The sequence below is a fragment of the Xenopus tropicalis genome, chromosome 4 (assembly GCF_000004195.4).
Source record: "Xenopus tropicalis strain Nigerian chromosome 4, UCB_Xtro_10.0, whole genome shotgun sequence".
Lineage (NCBI taxonomy): Eukaryota > Metazoa > Chordata > Amphibia > Anura > Pipidae > Xenopus > Xenopus tropicalis.
The window spans coordinates 40,070,788-40,081,999 of record NC_030680.2 but is presented as its reverse complement, the minus strand read 5'-3'; positions in this window follow the sequence as shown (position 1 = coordinate 40,081,999).

The window sequence follows — 11,212 nt, the reverse complement described above, 5'->3', positions numbered from 1 at the left end:
TGGGTTTGGTCTTTTCTTTATTTTCACATTTATTATATAGGTGTAATTGTTTGTTTAGGAATTAATTTTAAATAAATTTTAATATTTAATGGCGGTGTAACTGTAGGAGGTAAGATAAATTGCTAGGGGTGTTCATTGTAATTTAGTTTCCATGCTGGTGTCCATCATAGCAGTGATTCCCAACCAGTGGCTCGGGGGCAACATGTTGCTAACCAACCCCTTAGATGTTGCTCTCAGTGCCCCCAAACCAGGTAGTTATATTTGAATTCCTGACTTGGTGGCAAGTTTTGGTTGAATAAAAACAAGATTTACTACCAAATAAAGCCCCTGTAAGCTGATAGTGTGCATAGAGGCTGCCTAATAGCCAATCTTAGCCTTTATTTGGCTCCTCCATTAACTTTTATGGTGCTTGTGTTGCTCTCCCAAGTCTTTCTACATTTGACTGTGGCTCACAAGTAAGCCATATATAGCCATATAATGCTATGATCCATTTTATTGATATTGGCACAAGTGATGCGTGGGGCAGGAAATTGTCAACACCATACTAGCATAGTTAATGAAGGTAATGTAGGGACATTACCTTCTGCTCTTTTACCTATGTACAAAACCTGTGGGTTCTGCCAATCAGTTGTAAGGAGGTTATTACTGACAGATAGCCTGCTTAAAAGGAAATGTACGAATATATCCTGGGAATCCAGTGGGGGATTCCACAGAGCAATAGTTTTTTGGCTGCCGGGGTCAGTGACTTCCATTTGAAAACTACAAAGAGTTTGAAAAAAAAGGCAAATCATTCTGAAACTATAAGAAATAAATAAGACCAATTCAAAAGTAGCTTAGGACCGATCATTCTTTAACATACTTAAAGTTTAATAAAGGCAAACCACCCCTTTAATGGGTAAATCTGGGAAGGTGTTCCTTTTGAATTGCAGTTCGTATAGGGCAATATCTATGATTACTTTTAGTGTACCTCTGTATAGGCTATGAGCAAACTTAGATAGCTTTTCCTGCTGAATTGAGCTTAGGACAGTGAGATATGTTTATGTATAGGCTACATTTAAATTTAGGGGTTGTTAGTGCTGAATTGTGCTGAGCAGATTAATGGTATCTCTCTTTATAGGCTATGAGCAAACATTCTTGCTGAATTCTGTTTAGTACAAGGGAATAACTATGCTAGCATAGTTTTATGGTGTATCTTTGTATAGGATATGAATAATTCCAGGAGGCTGTTCCTTCTGCATTGCAGTTAGTAAAGGGGAATATCTCTGATGACTTTCAGAGTACCACTCTGTACAGATACGATCAAACATAGGGGGGACTCTTCCTGGTGGAGTGTGGTTAGTACGGGAAAGTACCAATGCTTGCATCTCTCTCAACAGAGTACAGAAATGTTCCTGCCGTTCTTGTGCTCCGGCTTATACTCAAAGTAAGAGAAGCCATGCTTAGGGGGGTTGTTGGGTATGGGTGGAGCAAGAAGAGGTAAATTATTTGTACAATGAAGATTACTTGCAGCCTCCAAATTCCACATCTGACTTTTTATGGTTCTGAACAACACTGCAGGTTTATAAAACACTCTGGTTTTAAAAGAATATAAACTTTCCACAAACATTTTGCTCCACCCAAATGTATCTGGAGTGCAACTTTCAACCCATGGTGTTACTCAAGGTTACAGGCCCCCCCAAAATTTGTGAATAAGACATCTTTTGTGAAATTGGTTAGCAGTGAGACCCAAGTAATTGCAGGGTCTTTCACTTTAGTTCAACATCAACTTCCAGTATATCCCAACATATTATAAAGAGTTAAAGCGTGGAAGGAGATGTACACCAGCAACATTTTATAACATGAAAAGTAGAGGGCCCGAAATGGATAAACAAAAAATAAGAATAATGTTAAACCCCCAACAACCAGACAGCATTTTCAGTTGCAGGCTGCAAATAGGCAGAATATTAATAATTAAAAAGTGAACTACCCCTTTAACGCTGTGTGAACTTTGTTTGCTTTTTGAGGAGTTTTGAGAACACACTGTAACTGGCTGTATGGCTTTGACTACAATTGTGTCCCACTGGTATATAACCACGTAAGATACCAAATGAACCAGTAGTGGTGGCAGGTGGGTTCCGTTCAAGTAAATGACAAGCTGCATGGGCAGGCCCAGGTGCTTCTCCACCAGCTAAAATGAGCCTTATAGTTATACTTGCCAGAATATGCCAGCTTCTACTCTGCATAGTAACAAACATGGCTGATGAGACAGTAGTGGCAGGGATCCAATCAAATGTCTTAACGTTTTCACTTGGTACATTTATCCAGTTCATCAAAGAACCATCTTTCTCTTGTTGGGTCCTTCTCACTGAATAGCCTTTTATGTAATTCCTCTTTGCCTTTAAGCCCCTTTAGGTTTGCCTGATAGATCTTTAGAAAGGGAATTCAGCACTATCATTATAGGAAATGCAGCTTGCCATGTTATCACAAGGGGTGCAGGTACTGTGGGTAGGATATAACACCCACCATCCACCCCTTACTCACTGCTCATTACAGGTTCAGTTACCCTCTCTAGAATGTACTATGCTTGTACCTGTGGGTACATGCTCTAACATTACAAGTAATGAACATGAAAAAGGAAAGAAATGACAATTATATTTAAAATTAATTGTTTCTTTCTGCTGTTCTCTGGCCTACAAAGTTAAAGTCCTGGCATTCCCTGCCTGAGAGCCTCAGAGGATGCTGGGAGATAACATAATTAGCTTCCTTAAAATGGTATGGCCAGATTAAACTTCCTAAATTGGAATTACATTGTATTGTATTTCCTTTCTACAGAGAAAATGCACCCATTGTGCCTTTTTTTGTCCCCTCCATTCCACAACAACCTTAGGAATTTGGAGACTTGAAGTTCTTCCCTTAGATAGCTTCAAAATGATTTGTAAGACCCAATTTATTGAACTTGGATTTATTGGTTCCCTATAATAGGCATATTACTGGAAGGAATATAGACTTGACAGGTCCAGAGAACCTGCTAGACACTTGATTGTACTCTGCATGCAGGACTATGATATGCTGTGGATGAGATGCACCAAGATGACCCTCCTATGGAAAAGGATATCTACTGGAATGATTCTGACCCCCTGCCACAAGGCACACACTGTGGTAACCCACAGGGCATCTTACCAGGGATCTGCGTCTGATAATAGGTGAGAGTTTAATTCCTTACATAATTGGAAGGTTCATATTGATCTGGTGCAAGAGAAAGCTCCCCACACACACCAGAATAGTAAATATCCATATTTCATTTTAGCACCATTGCTAAACAAATTTTCTAATGCCACTGTAATCATCAAGAAATTTTCCATTAAGCACAGCCAGTCATTATTGCACAAAGCCTTCCATAGATAATATGCTTCCAGGATCAGTAAGCCAATGTAATCCAGAATGGACAAGGAGATCAAAAGCCCTGACTTGTTATGAGTCACTGATAAAAAAGCAGATTTTACCAATATCTTTGCTTATATTAATAGAGCAGTTTCCATCATCAACCATAGGAGAGATCAAATAGCATGTACCATACTGCATCACCTCTTCAGGTTAAAGCATTTATATCCTGAAGGCCATCTCATACAGAGTCCAAATAATACAAATCTTTTTTACAGTTTTTTTTTTTTTCTCAGTATTAATAAAACAGTGCCATGTATGTCTGAATCTACTGAATGCTACCGAAGATAGAATTAATCCTTACTGGAGGCAATGCAATCTTATTGGGTTTTTAATATGTTTAAATTAATTTTTTGTAGACCCTTACCCAGAAAACCCTGAATGACAGGCCCTGTACCTGTAGTTCCAGAATCTCTGTACATTCAGTCATAATAAGGAACAATATGTTGCTGTTTCCACCGTAGTACATAGTTTTCTATATAACATTATCCAATCTAAATGTACCACACAGGCAGCCATCTGACAGCTCTCTCTTCTTTACCTCTGCAGTTTGCAGAAAGTGGATCTGAACATCCAGCCTCTTGATAAAATCAATGAAAATGAGGAGGCCAATCATGCTACTCCATTTCTGGGTTCACTTGGAAGACTGCTGGATATTGAGTCCCCAGGCCCCAACATTTAACTTCTTGCTTGAACCTGCTAATGAGACAAAATTCAAGTCAAGCTGTGTGTGTAGTTCCTATTTTACATTTGTGTGACTCTAGTAATACCATGCCAGGTATCCAGGGAACATCAGCACCACCACCAAAACTGCTGTTTTGTCTATGGGACGCCATCACAACACAAACAAGTAGGGTTCCAGCTTGCCCTGCTCATTTTAATCATCGGGACCCAGCAGTCAAGCAGCCTGCTCAGTGCCCGAGTAATGAATGATTTGTGCAGCTGCCCCCCACCCATCTGCCCCTTGTTAGAAGTAACCGGCCCCCCATACATACCTTGCATATACCGTTTCACCAACTAAGGACAGAGCCCTTCCTATTGCTGAGGCTGAGTGTAACCCCATCTCAACCCACCAGGTTAAGGAAGGGACAGCCTACAAGCTAAGGACCCCATCCCATTTTACACCAGACTTAGAAACAGCAGCAGGGACTGAAGCCTTGACTAATGAATCTTTCCAATACTTATGGCAGCACAGTAACTTCACTGACTCCATAGGCCATATTGCCAAATATCCCTTATTTTAGTGAAAAAATGAGGAGAAATAGTTCAGTGATGCCCCCAGGCTAGTGGATATTGCACCTTTCACTGATTTTAGTGAGTTTGGAGAATTTTCCTTTAATGTTTAAGCGCTGGTTGGGAGACACAGACCCAGGATTTGGCTCTTATGCAGCACTGCCATCAAATATACACTGGGGTTTACATTTGCAGATCCCTGTGCCACGCCATAAAAAACTAAATTTTAGTTTGAGTATTGACAGGCTCCTTCAAATTTTGCCCCTTTACCCCTAGGTATCTGCCCTGTTTTTATGTAACAACCTTAACATATAACTGAATAAATGCCAATACTTTTTTCTGTTACAGAATTTTTGGAAAATGTATTAGTAAATCTCATGCACCTTCAAATGCCCTGGCTGTGGGGCAAATAGCATGTCCAGAATTGACTAAAACAATGTTTAATTGCTACTCTGCATTAAATGTTTCCTATCACAGTTGTTACTAGCTCTTGTTGTTACTAGCACTTTTGCATTTACTTATGTTGGGCTTAAAAACCTAACCTGCCTTTAAGAGGGGCCTGGATAAGTTTTTGAACAAGCAGAATATCCAAGGCTATTGTGATACAGATGGGACAAGAATGACTTGTTGACATAAGTACAAAAGTTTTGTTACCCATTGCACTCAAATAGTAACTTGCTCCAGACTAATGAAAACAATTTGTTATGGGTTTCAATAAGTGCTGCACGTCTTTTACCCAATGGGTGTAACTGGGCCTTTCTTACTAACATGGAGTAAATGGAACCAGTATAAAATGGCCTAATTCTGACTGTACCAATGCTCACTTCGCATTGGCTACTGTGAGCAAATGTACAGTATTGTATAAACTGAGGGTCAGTACCAGCTGGAAGTGATGCATAGCTAAACTTTAGGGTAAAATATTCAGATCTCTGCCTTTCTCTGTATTTTAAAGGAAATGTTAAGTGCTAAATACAGTATCCCTGCAGCTGACTTGTCCTTTTTCTTTCTTTATCTTCTCTTTACAGATATCGCTGCGGTGCTTGGCTGATCGGTGTGATTCAGAGCGCTACAGGCTTTTTTACCTGGATATTTTTCTGGCTTCTCCACAGTTCAATTAATCCATTCCTTTTTGAACCACTGTTAAGGAGAGCCAGAGTTTTCTGAGGGAAACCCCTTGGGGGTCCCCCGGCCTTGTGCCGGGCCCTCTTTTTAGGCCAAAAGCCACAACATCTGAGGCTTTTGGTTCTTTAACAAACATCTCTCGTGCTTCTTTTAAGAGGTAATCTTGCAAATCTATTGATTTAGTTCATGATTTAATTAACAGAAAATTGCCCTAAATTCACTGGGGTTGCCAATTTGTTAAATATCTTTCCCAAGTCTGCACTCATCTTCATAAACCACATTCCCCTTCTGTCTGAAGTACCTAATGTAGAATAGTGCAACATCTTAGCATGCAGCCCAGGGTAGCTATGTTCAGCTCAGACTGCCGCCATCTTCCCAAGCTTCCCAGCATCCCCTGTGCGTTAGTCACACTTGGTTTTCCAAATAGGTTCTTATTGCACGTGTGCCACACTTGAAGGGGTGCAGGGGATGATAGGAATCTGGGGGAAGATGTTGGCAGCCCGCCCTGCACAACACTACCCTGGGCATCACACTAAACTGTTCCACTTTGCTACAGTAGGTGACATATTAACGGCACATCTGAGTAATATCAGCAACTAATATATCAGTGTAACAGCTGATAACAATAAAGCTTAGGCCTGTTGCTCGGTAGCACATAAGTTGAGAAATAGATGAACTAATGAATTAATTTCAATATTTTGAGAGTCATTGACCCCTTTCCTGAGCTGCTCTTGGGATAGTAAATACTGCGACTGCAAGCAATAATTTCTCTTGTATTATTATAGAATAAATTGAAATTTCTTTTATTGATGTTCCTAATATAATGCCCAATTGTATTTGTGCCTTTAGGTCACTGAGCGTGACGAGAATGCAGTCACTGTTTCTTTTGTACAAAATACTCTCGCCTCATCTGAACTTTTTACTATTCTATGTAAACTCTCCTTAAGCAGCTCTCTGTCTGCACAGCATCCTACTTCCGTCACTGCTTTCTTTTATACCTATAGGTGGAATCTGCCATTTCTTTTTCCTCTTTGCAGATATAGAATTGCATTAAAGTATAAGTAAAGGCTAATTTACTGAGATAGCGAGAGACAATATTTTAGGCACCCACCCAGCAAATCCAATCTTTTTGTTTTTTCTTGGGGTCGGTGCTCCTTTTTGGCCTGTTATTTCCTTAAAGCATAACAGATTGTGAGTGAAATTTTCTAATGCTCTTTCCTTTCACTTACAGCTGCTTTTTGCTGTCCTTGAGGACTTCCAGGCGGACAATACCAACTTTGATGCCCTTTTCACTTATTATGGTAAAATCTTATATAAGAAGAAGCCCGTTTTATGTTTTTTAGGGATTAAAAAAAAATGGTGTAAAATCAGGGAAAATGTAGGGAAATGCATTATGCATTGGTGGAACCGCAGTGTTTTATAAATAAGTGTTAATAATAATAACATAGTAAGTTAAGTTGAAAAATGAGAAAGGAAAAAACCCTTCTGAAGCCTCTCTAATTTGCCACAGAGGGGGAAAAAAATCCTTCCTGGCTCCAAAAAGGCAATTGGACAGTTGCTTTATTTTGCTGCACCTTGATCCACCCAAGGCACTTTCCTGGTACCTGACTGCCTATATACCCAGCTTGGATCAGAAGGGTTTTAGACTGTCCATCTTCTGTAAGCTCCAGTACAACCCCATTATTGGCATGTAATCTACAAAACATGGCACCATAGCCCAAAACAGATGAGAAAGTGCAAACATGGTGTTCAAAATTGGCAAAGGGTGCAGCATTAGTTTATTATATACAAATGAATTATTTTTCTTCTTTTTAAATGGAAATTTATTTTTCCCCTGCAGAACATCACTACCGGGGCCGCTATGGGAAGATGATCGACCTGTAAGTTAAACAAATATTGTCTAATTACATGTCGGGAATTGTTTGCCATTACCATAGTGGTAAGTACAAGAGCAGTAAGGGGGAAAATTGCAACTTTATTAATGCAAATTTAATTTGTTTACAGTGAACACTTCGTTTTTTGGTATGCGGCTGACTATAGGAGCACCGACAAGAACAACATGGCCCACTACTTAATAATGCTCAGCTACCTGGTAAGGAATTGAAAAATTATGTTTAGATTAATAGGGAATATATGATATAGAGTTCTTGTGGCTACAAAAGGAACTGGGAAGACTACAATGCATGGGCCTAAAATACATTGGGAATAATGAAGTGGCCTATAGGAAAACTGCAGCTGAATGGTGATTGTACAGGGGCGCAGCCTCATATTTCTGCTTCACAGCTACCACTGACATAATATTGCTGCTGCACTTTCATTGTAAATGAGCCAATAGGAGGCAGTCGTGGTTACAAGATGGAATAGCACTGATCTGTAGATTCCTTTCTCACGCCGCTACTTTCTTTAAATGTTACAGGAAGACCTAGAAGTGCTGGAGAGGGAACATTCCATCCTCTGCAGTGAATTGTCTCTGAGTCTTGTAAGTGTTGTCATTATTCTTATAGGAGAGTCTCTATAATGTGCGTCTTTATAATATTTAGGAACATTATAATTCACTGTATCTCTTGCTTCCCTGGGGAGCTTCTAAAGTCACCCACAATTTTTACCAACTGTTTACCAAAACTGTTGCAATGCAATGGGTTATGCACAGACATATAGATTTTTGTTATAAGGGGCCACATAGTCATTGGTACAAAGCAATGCTTAACACTGAGTCTCTTCTCCCACAGAATACACAGCATCTGATACGGAGGCGGCATTTGGCATATCTGCGAATCCAAAATGTAAGTTCCCTGATCACTGTCCCTGGTGCTTTTTTGGGTATATGTATTGGCAAATTCTGCAGGATACACTCAGTGTTTTTTAGACTATAGGGGACATTTACCTGTATTGTGGGTTTGTGCCAATATGTCATTGCTAAAAAATTTGTATTCTGTCCATTAGGATTAGATCCAAATATTTAATGAAATATATAGAGATAATACATTGACCCCTAGTAGCCACTTAATAATTAGCTTTGGGTCAGAGCTACTTTGTAGCAGCTAGTTGTCACAGCTAATAGATACCAGAAAATACCCTGCCATATACAATACTAAAACACACAGAGACAATTATCAGTAAATAATCAGAATTGTCTATTTTTGTAGCCAAGATAAGTATCTACTACTATTTTACTTGTCCAGGAAGTCAACCAAGCCATTCTTACAGGCATTAATAGAATCTGCCATCACAACACTGCGTCATATGTCAGTGTTTATAAATTACCCAGCAGGGAATTCCTTACCCTCACTATATAAAGGAACTATTGGCACAATCTATATATGCATAATCATAATCATCCTTTCTTTTCCCTTCACTCCTATCCGTGTGCCTCCCCCTGCACTCACAGGTGGTGAGATCAAACCTTCTTCATCTAACACGCAAGATCTGGGAGAAGGAAATGGAGTTGCAGGAAGTTCCTGGGTATGTATTTTGCAAATCACACTTCACACAAATCAATTCAGTTAAGTTACTATAGCACAAGATCAATATATCAAATATGTCTTTTTTGTGCGTTATAAGAAGTATGGGAGCTTTGGTCAGATAGATAATAACAACCATTCAATCTTTATGAATTACCTTTTTTAGGTAATAACAGCCATAGCATTCATCTCAGTTGTTGCCAACAATACATTGTTTTATTCTACTTATGAACATATTAAGGGAAAAGCAAAAAGAAAATATCTAGATTATATGCATACTAAGGGGGATGCACAGGTGGAGCATAAATTGAAGCATCTTGCACAAATAACCACATCCCTTTTCCCATACTATATACCCAAAGCCCACACCACGCCCACCCATTCAAAGGGACAGTAGGTATTTTCCAAACTTGGAAGCTCCACCCTTATTGGGGTGAAGCCTATACCTATAGCTATAGCCTATAGCCTACTTAGCTCAGGAAAAGCCCACATTTGTTACAGTGGGCAGGTTTGTAGCAAGTACTCAAGGAATATTATTCCTCCAGTGACCATAGCTGTAGTCTCAATGCTTTGGAAGCAAATTACAGTATTAACTCATATTTTATCCCTTCAGGACCAGTGAACTTCAGGAAAACCCTCCTGCTGCAGAGGAAATGACCAGCACAGAACCTTCTACTCCAGAAGAAGAAACCACACCTCTAGAAGAACATCCTGCAGCAGAGGAGGAAATGACCAGCACAGAACCTTCTGCTGCAGAAGAAGAAATCACACCTCTAGAAGAACATCCTGCAGCAGAGGAGGAAATGACCAGCACAGAACCTTCTGCTGCAGAAGAAGAAATCACACCTCTAGAAGAACATCCTGCTGCAGAGGAGGAAATGGCCAGCAAAGAACCTTCTGCTCCAGAGGAAGAATTTACAACTCTAGAAGAACCTCCTGCTGCAGAGGAGGAAATGGCCAGCACAGAACCTTCTGCTCCAGAGGAAGAATTTACAACTCTAGAAGAACCTCCTGCTGCAGAGGAGGAAATGGCCAGCACAGAAACTTCTGCTCCAGAGGAAGAATTTACAACTCTAGAAGAACCTCCTGCTGCAGAGGAGGAAATGGCCAGCACAGAAACTTCTGCTCCAGAGGAAGAATTTACAACTCTAGAAGAATCTCCTGCTGCAGAGGAGGAAATGGCCAGCACAGAAACTTCTGCTCCAGAGGAAGAATTTACAACTCTAGAAGAACCTCCTGCTGCAGAGGAGGAAATGACCTCCAAAGAGGCAGCTCCAGCTGTAGAAGTGGCTAGCCAAACACGGAGTGCAAGGTTTAGAAAATTCATCCAACAGATTTGGGTAATATATCTTTTTTCTGCCAATCCCTTTTTTTTCAGTTCCACATCACCTAGTGCCATTTCAGTTATTTGTGAGGTCTGCCCAAATTATCAAACAACAGAAAATCAGGCAGAGCAATTAGATTGGCACCAATCTAGTTTCCAGTGTGAAACAAAAATTAAAGGTGCCATTCCCGGTAACTGATGCTGTAGACCCAGGCTAAACCTTGTATTTCATAAAAAAACACGTATTTGTCTGTAATTTATTCTTATTTCAACAATTTCTAAATTTCCTCTGCTTTCTCTTTTTTTTTCAGCGCTCCACTAGAAGAGAGTTCAAGGCACTCTGCTGCCATTGCCCTCCCCCGTCTCCGTAATGGGTATATTAGACCTCTTCAAATGACACCTATGCTTCCCAATCAAAAACCTACCAACTCTCTCAACAACCACCCACCCTTTTACACAACACCCCACAAAACTCTTTACATAAACATCTACCTATGTTTACAGACACAAACCCAATCCTGTGCACAAACTACACACCTATCTTTACAATCAACGCCCACCCCACTACACAAACAAACAACTGCCCCTCTAAACAAACGGGTGTTTCTACCCCTCCCACCCTTCTACGCAAACAGCCGACCATGTATAGTGG